At 34.4% G+C, this 5,130-nt stretch overlaps 1 non-coding gene across 1 annotated transcript; it reads right to left on the bottom strand.

Moving 5' to 3' along the window:
- Nucleotides 1-4,378: 4,378 nt before the first annotated feature.
- LOC122097936 lies at nt 4,379-4,481 on the bottom strand. The gene has a single exon (XR_006145615.1). It is a non-coding gene; the product is annotated as a U6 spliceosomal RNA (small nuclear RNA).
- Nucleotides 4,482-5,130: the final 649 nt, after the last annotated feature.

The raw sequence follows: 5,130 nt of genomic DNA on the forward strand, positions 1-5,130 counted from the left end.
AATGAAAACTGATGTCACTGAAAATAATAATACCATGAATTTCAAAGCAAAATCAATCATGAGCATACCATACAAGTGATTGATTTTATTTCTAGGAAACTTCTCAAGAGAATAAAAACCTATGTCCACAGAAAATTTGAATGTGATAAAATAGTATTACTTTTAATTACCCCAAATATTAGATACCTGAATACTTATCAGTTGGTAAAGATAAAAAAAATAAAAAGATGAATATAGAGCCGGGCGCTGGTGGTTCATGCCTGTATTCCTAGCTACTCAGGAGGCTGAGATCTGAGGATTGGGGTTCAAAGCCAGCCCGGGCAGGAAAGTCTGTGAGACTCTTATCTCCAATAAACCACTAGAAAACCAGAAGTTGTGCTGTAGCTCAAGCGATAGAGAACTTGCCTTGAGCTGAAGAGCACAGGGACAAGGCCCAGGCCCAGAATTCAAGCCCCATGACCAACAACAACAACAACAACAACAAAAGATGAATCTAGAAGACAAAACCATATAGGAATGAAAATGGAAAGATCTGCTGATACAACAAAATGGGGCTCAAAACTTATGGTGAGGTAAAGAATCCAGATAAAATAAATTCATATATTTTATTATTCCATTTATATTGAAAAGTTTAGAAAGGAAACTGTAGAAATAGGTAAACAGCTATATGAGAATGGCTTAGAAACACTGAGGACAGACTAACTACAATTTAATAACACATACATGATAAGCCAATGTGATCGTTTCAAATTAGGTTGTGATACTAGTTGTGCAATTGAGTAAATCTATTAAAACATTTATTGAGGCATTTTGAAAAGATGGATTTTATAGTGTGCAAATTATGGCAATAAAAGTGATCTGTATCATTATTTGTTAAGTCTTTTGCCAAGAGAGAAATTTAGCAAACATGAAACCTGACACTGGTAAGCCCATTACCAGATGGCAAGAAGGACATGAGAGGTTTCTCCTGTTAGGCCCAACCATCACTGAAGACAGTGCAGGAACTACAACCACCACAGAGAAGAGATGTTTTTCTCTTTCTAATGTCAATATTGTCATGACCACTCTAAATTCATTGTCAAATAATAAAATAACAGGGCTTACTATTTCAATTAAACATGTTTTCCCTCGTTTTATTCATTTTGTTCTTGAATATTTCTGGTCACCTATTAATGCCCCCATTTGGAGCACAAGTTCACATCCTTCTAAGAGTTTCTTGACAAATTTATAAATCACATCCTCAGTTACATTCAGCTCAGAGTGATTCCAAACCCCTAATACGTGTTCCCATACAGGTAGGTCTGCATGTCAGACCTACAGATTTACATTAAGCAACAGAAAGGAAACTGCATACCTTAAAAGTTGTCTTTTGTGTTGTTATTTCCAGCCCTGTGCTTTCACTCTGGTCATGAACTTACTTTGTTCAAAGCTAATGCTCTACCACTTGAGTCATAACATCACTACTGCTTTTTCTGTGATTAATTGGAGATAAGAGTCTCAAGGGCTTTCCTGCTAGGGTTGGCTTCAAACTGTGATTCTCAGAACTCAGCCTTCTGAGTAGCTAGAATTATAGGTGTGAAACAGCATCACCCGGCTAAGAATTTGTCATTTCTTAATGTAGCAATTTCCAGTATACCTTTAAAGTTTCTATCATAATCTTCTTTATTAAAAATGGAATGGAATTTTCTTGGCCATTTATCAGAAACTTGGTGCTCTTTGATAAATATGCTGACTTTGATTGGGCTATTTATCATGCACAGAAAGTCTTCAGACATTTCAAAGATGAGTAAGTCTGTACACTGTCTTGTTAAAACAAAACTTAAACACGGTAACTGCATAGCAGAACAGAATGTTCTGCAGCAGGAAGTCTTGTATTATGTTGAATTCATTTTTGTATTGTTATTCCATATTATTTTATGATGAAGGAAAATAACTCATTTTCTCCTGCTTTAGCTTTTCTATTTCAAAAGTATTCTTGGGGCTTTAGCTTAGACCACCACCACACACACACACACACACACACACACACATGCACACGCATGAAATCACACACATGCACACACACACACACACACACACACACTGAGTGTGTACTAGAGTAAGACTTGCTAAATAACCTTTTGTTTCCTATCACTGACATTGTAAGAAATATATGTTTATATGCTGGTAGGTTGCTTTAGAGTGAGTACAATTTAGAATTTAGAATTCTATCTTTCAAGTTCCTATGAATTGCAGGAGGCAATGAGTAATATATCTGGTAGCAAATCAAACTGATGTAGTTTTATAAATACTTCTGGTTCTCACAGGATAACAGGATAGATATTTGATCTCACATAAAACCTTTCAGGAAGGCTGAGAAGATGGCTCAGTGGTACAGTGCTTGTCTTTCATGTACAAGCCCCTGGGTTCAATTACTCAACACCATGTAAACAGATAAAGCTGGAAATGGTGCTGTGGCTCAAGCGGTAGAGCACTAGCCTTGAGATGAAGATCTGAGGAGCAGAGCCCAGGCCCAGAATTCAAGCTCATGACCAACAAAAAGAAGAAGGAGAAGGAGAAGGAGAAGGAGAAGGAGAAGGAGAAGGAGAAGGAGAAGGAGAAGGAGAAGAAGAAAAGAAAACATGGAAAAAATGTTTTGGAAATCTGAAGCTTTTTTCCTTTATACTTATATATAACTGAATAAAAACATGTTTTTTTTCATTCTGATTTCTCCATTTCAATGACAGATATCTGATTATAAAAACTTATGTTATAGTAATCATCAGCATATATTTTTATTTAGGTTATCATTCTGGCATAAATACTAAAAACAAATAACTTTCCAAGCATGTTTAAACTAAATGAAGTCTGTTTAGTGCTAGGGGGTTCAAACCTGTGATCTGAGTTACATAGGAGGCTGATAAATGAGGAACAAATTTCAAAGCCAGCTCGGGCAGAAATGTTTGTGAAACAGTGGAGGTGTGGTGAGTGGTATTGCACAAACTGTGAACAAAATGCACAGCAAGAGCAGGAGGTCCTGAGCTCAAGCCCTAGTACAGCCCTAGCTAGCACTTGCACAAATGGCAAATGTAAGAGTATTTAAATAAAGGGCATAATATGTACCAATATTTTAGAAAACTAAATGTGTTTATTATTACATATAATTTTGATAATTGTAGAGGATATTGCAGCAAATGTATGTGATAGAAGTTTCTGATTATAAAGGAGTTGCTTTTTTTATTGTTATTAATAAGTTTTTTATTGTGAAAATGCCCTACAGAGGGGTTACAATTACATGAGCAAGGTAATGAGTACATTCCTTATCAAGCATTGTTACCTCCTCCTTTGTTTCCCCTTATCATCCCTGCCCTTGCCCCCACCCCCCCGGCCCCAATCCCCTGCCAAAGTTATAAAGTTCATTTTTTGACATAACATCTTGTACGTCTCATTGTTGCAATGGGTCCACCTGTATACCTATTAAAACAATTTGCTTTTTTAAAAGCAAGTAAATTTTGTTTTAAAATATTATTTACAAGAAGACTTGTTTTAGTATCATACTAAACAATTGCTTAGAACAACCACAATTGTTTTTTGATTAGATCTTATTACATTTATACACAGTTAACTTTTATAGACACAATTGTTATATTTTCACTTAACAACAATAGTAGATAAAATTATTTTTGAGTTGTTAATTAAACTTCCAAATGAATGCTAAGAGTGCACGTATGTAAAATTTAATTTTAATTATTTTATATTTATATAAATATATTTATATATTGTAGATATAACCTATATGCACCTGTTATTTGTTTATTCTTAAAATATTAGTATATGATTGATATTGAGTACACATTAGATACAAACAGAGATTTCAAGTAAACTCTGTAAATTCTCTTTAAAATGTCTGTATAGCATTCAAATATCCTTTTAATGATTTATTGCTTACATTAAGTTGGACAGAGTTGGGCATTTACATCATGGATTGTAGAAATATTGCTGTCATATAAATTTTCCTTTTACAATTAAATGTTAAGCCAAGCCTATGTTCCCTGAATGGAAAATTATAACTCCAAAAAGTGAGGCCAAATAGCTCATGCCTGTCATCCTAGCGACTCAGTAGGCGGAGATCTGAGGATCATAGTTTGAAGACAGTAGGGGAAGGAAAATCTATGAGACTCATATCTTTAATTTACCACCAAAAAGAAAGAGGAAGAGAAAAGGACAGGGGAGGAGGAGGAAGAAGAAGAAGGAAAAGAAAGAGGAAAAAATAGAGCTGTGGCTCAAGTAGTAGAGCACTAACATTGAAAAAAAAAAAAAAGAAAACGAAGTTCAAACTTTCCAACATGTATTTAACTACATTTCCTCATTTAAAATGTTTTAAATTTATTTATTTATTTCAAAATATGAATGCTTCATGAATGTGCATATCATCCTTGTGCAGGGGCCTTGCTAATATTCTCTGAATCATTCCAATTTTAGTATAAGTGCTGCTAAAGCAAGAAATTATCACTTTTGTAAATGAATATACCAATGACCATTTAATAACATATTAGTTGCATGTACTTCTTTCAAAATAAATACTTTCAATTAATGTTTAATTTTCCAAAGCATTCCTAACATGTTGTTAATCAGAAGCCTTATTGATGACAAAAGGACCCTATATCATGTATAATAGCATAAGATGCATATATTTTATATGTTCCATATGTCCCATATAGTGAAAAATAAGTAAGAGAACTTAGATCATACTATTTTTTTTAACCTTCATAAGCAATTTCCTGTGAAAACTGCTTACAACGAGTTGATTAATATAGTAAAAGGTGTTCTAAGTAGATACAGAATTGAAATATCTGTGACACTATTAGAGTACTTCAGTATATGATTTTTTTAAGTTTACATAGTCAAATTTATTTTATTTTATTTTATTTTTTTATCAATCATGGGCTTGAACTCTGGGCTTGGGAGCTGTCCCTGCGCTCTTCAGTTCAAGGCGAGCGCTCTACCACTTGAACTACAACACCACTTCCGGTTTTCTAGTGGTTTATTGGAGATAAGAGTTTCAGGGACTTTCCTGCCCAGGCTGGCTTTGAACCATGATCTTCAGATCTCAGCCTTCTGAGTAGCTAGGATTACAGGCGTGAGCCACTG

The sequence above is a fragment of the Dipodomys spectabilis genome, unplaced genomic scaffold, assembly GCF_019054845.1.
Source record: "Dipodomys spectabilis isolate Male_0828 unplaced genomic scaffold, ASM1905484v1 ptg000440l, whole genome shotgun sequence".
Lineage (NCBI taxonomy): Eukaryota > Metazoa > Chordata > Mammalia > Rodentia > Heteromyidae > Dipodomys > Dipodomys spectabilis.